General features: G+C 47.4%; 1 long non-coding RNA gene across 1 annotated transcript; it reads left to right on the top strand.

Moving 5' to 3' along the window:
* Positions 1–245: 245 nt before the first annotated feature.
* LOC142496464 (uncharacterized) lies at positions 246–2,387 on the top strand. Its single transcript, XR_012801995.1, has 2 exons — positions 246–572; positions 2,211–2,387. It is a non-coding gene; the product is annotated as an uncharacterized LOC142496464 (long non-coding RNA).
* Positions 2,388–3,206: the final 819 nt, after the last annotated feature.

Below are 3,206 nucleotides of genomic sequence, written 5' to 3'. Positions count from 1 at the left end.
ACATACACTAGCCCCCCCCCCCAATACACACTATATACTGATTAATCCCCCCCATATTCCCCTTGTAATCACATCTCCCCCCCTTTCCTCCCCCCCTCCCCCATTACAGCATCCCTGGCCCGTTTCACACGCATATACACAGCTCCGAGGTATATCCCACCTACTGGACATTTTGCTAATGTCAGCGCCTCTATTGGGTCTATTAATCCTGCCAAAAAAAAGGGCGTTGGTGTTCTCTTCTTTTTGTTCCAAACTTTTAGCAGATGTAAAAAGTGGAGATTGTTGGAGGATAAAAATACCCGACACTAGAAAAAGTATTTTTATAGCGAAACAGAAAGATACGTAACATGGTAGATGCCATTGTATATGTGCACACCCAATTAGGGCCGGCTTTAGGGCAAGGCGGTTGCCTTGGTCCCCACGCCTCTTTGGGGCCCTACAATTTTAGGGGGTCCCCCTGCGCCCTTCTTTCCTCCCTGCGGTGCGGTCTTACCTTCTCCGGAACGGCCCTCCTGTTGCAGCATGACGTCACATGACACCACGACGCTGCAGGAGGAGGACAACTCTTCCAGGTAAGTAACCCCACTGCTTCCACTGGACAGGCCAGCGGGCTGCCTCGGGCCCCCAATCCGACGTCAGCCACCATAGCTCGATCAATCTGTCTCTCGGGCCGAGATTTACCAAATGGTGCTAAGCTTTGAAGGCACCATGCAACTCTTTCAAATCAACGGGACAGGAGGTGCCTCACGGCCTAGCACCACTTAGGAAATGTAGCCCTAAATGTAAGCAACTGAATTTTTAGGGCAGATTTGGATCCGCCGTGGTTCGGGCGGTTACTTTGGTCCGCGGATTTTTGCGAATCAATCTCCAAAATGGCGATTCTCCTTTAAAAAAATAATAATTTTATCACCGACAATCCAATCCGACCCCAGCTAACACTATTAACAGACTTTTAGGGTTTACGCGAAGTTAAACGTGGCTGGATATTTGGATGCATCTCTTATGTCACATGGTTGCTTGTATTGTTCTGCCTCAGCTCAGTGTACCCTCAGACAACTAAAACAAGGGCGTTTTAGTGAGTGCCCGCTCACTCAGAGTGACTAACATTCTCCAATGTGGACTACATGATGCCAGGATAATTTGGCACAACCTTTCAACTTTAGGAATGTACCATTCTTAAAAGAAAGGGTTATGCTAGAAGAACATTTGTGACACATTATTTCTTGTGGCTCATTCTTCCCCCCACCCCTCGTGGTACTGTCTCTGGGTGATTTATTTAGTGCAGAAGCTAGGCAGAAAGCGCGGCTAGGTAAATAGATCATTCTGTCAGCTGTGCAACTGAGTTCACTGACCAATACTGTAAGAGGCACGTAGGACACTATCCCAGCACCTCCGATGGGCAGTTAAAGTGCATGGTGTGTTAGGGACCCACCATATCTCCCACCCTAAATAATGACAGACACATTGTGTGTGGGGGAAAAAAGGCCACGGCTGTATTTATATTAACCTGAGTTTTATCAACTCTTCTATACCATCTTCCAGGCAGCCTGAGTGTAGCACAGAGCCACGAATGGCATCGCCGTGACTTCCGCTTCTACTCATACCAGGCGTAGCAGAATTAATCCAACCAGCCCCAATGAAGGCGCAATTATATCCTTATACCTCTCCGATCCTGGCAAGCTCAGCACCTGCCACGACCAAGGACATTTATTCCCTAAATTGTCCTGGGCACCGCCATGGTGACAGCCCGCTTTACGCCCTCCTGCCATGTCTATGTTAAATATATTGTTTCCGGTATCTGACCGGCACACCGCGTTTCCAATACAATTCCTGCTACGGCCTCTTGTAACTCTGCGCGCCTTACCGAGTATCCACCCAACCCTTTTATACATGTCACCATGGCCTCATTGATCCTGCACCTGCACTTTTCAATTGCCTCGTGGCTCCTGGTACCACGCCAAAACAACAGCGGAAATAATTTCCGCCCAGATTAAATCACGATGGGAAATGCTACTAGAAGGATTGCTACATCCCTTTTCATTTTTCAAAATAGTTTCAATTGATCGTTTTTGCCCCAGGTTTTTGCCCCAGGTTTTTGCCCCCTGGATGTATTATCAACACATCCGGTTGACACCGTAACCTGTGTTGTCTCACCAGTTCCACAACACCTGGAACCAACCAAACCTTTCTTGCCTATCCATGTTCTGCAGGCCTGATCCGGGTGGAATCCCAAGATGACAGCCTTATAAATCGCTCCCGTTACCTGGCCAGAAGACTAGAGAATCTCCCATGATACCGACTTGCCATGCTTCACCCTATGGAGCCTATAAGACCTGTCGCCTATAAAAGTGATCACCATACGGGTGCCCTTCGTCTTGTAACAGAAATATGTGTATCAGCCTAATGTTCCTGTCTCCTTCTTTCGGACTACACTAAACGGGGGGCAGGAGGTGGTACCCACAGATCATTTGATTCACTACTTGTCTGTGGCATCCCCGCTAGTATCTAAATACTAGCACAATGAGGACCCGTTACTAGGACACTCCACACCACAACGCTTGCAAGGATAGACCAGTTCCCAAGTGCTTTTTGGGCATTGACCTCCAGGAGGTGGCATCCACTTTCAGCAAACCTCCTGGCACCCTTGTTAAATTGCTTGCCCTTGTCAAGAAGTGTTAACATAGGCCAAATTCCCCCCCACCCCCGTTAATTTTCTTTTTTATTATGGCCCCAGGCACATGCACGCCGAACGGGTTGTACGCTGTTAGATAAGCATCCTTATAACTGGTGCTGGGGTTACTTGCCACCTGGGCCCAATTGCCGCTGGTGTACGTACCGGCGCAAGTGCAATATTTCCGTAATAACAGCCTTGCTTCATTTTTACTGCTAGTCTGTTTTCTTGGAATAGCACCTCTGTTACTGAAATCATCAGACAGAATATAGGGCTGATATTAATATCCCACCTTTCCGATATCACCCCCTGGTTAATAAAACGTGATTGCTGTTTATGAAAACACTGTGGACATAGTTGGGGATGTATAGATCTGTGCTTTATGGAAAGGGGTCAATGAGAGTGACCCCTCATACCTCACGTATTCAGATATGCTGATCTAACAACCAATTATGTTGCTGTCAATTTCAATGAACATAATGCCATAAATCCTTGTGATAGGCTCGGGACCACTACCAGGTTTTTACATATGGAC

The sequence above is a fragment of the Ascaphus truei genome, chromosome 6 (genome assembly GCF_040206685.1).
Source record: "Ascaphus truei isolate aAscTru1 chromosome 6, aAscTru1.hap1, whole genome shotgun sequence".
In the NCBI taxonomy this organism is placed as follows: Eukaryota; Metazoa; Chordata; class Amphibia; order Anura; family Ascaphidae; genus Ascaphus; species Ascaphus truei.
The sequence above is the reverse complement of the archived record's forward strand: the minus strand, read 5'-3'. Positions and strand labels throughout refer to the sequence as shown.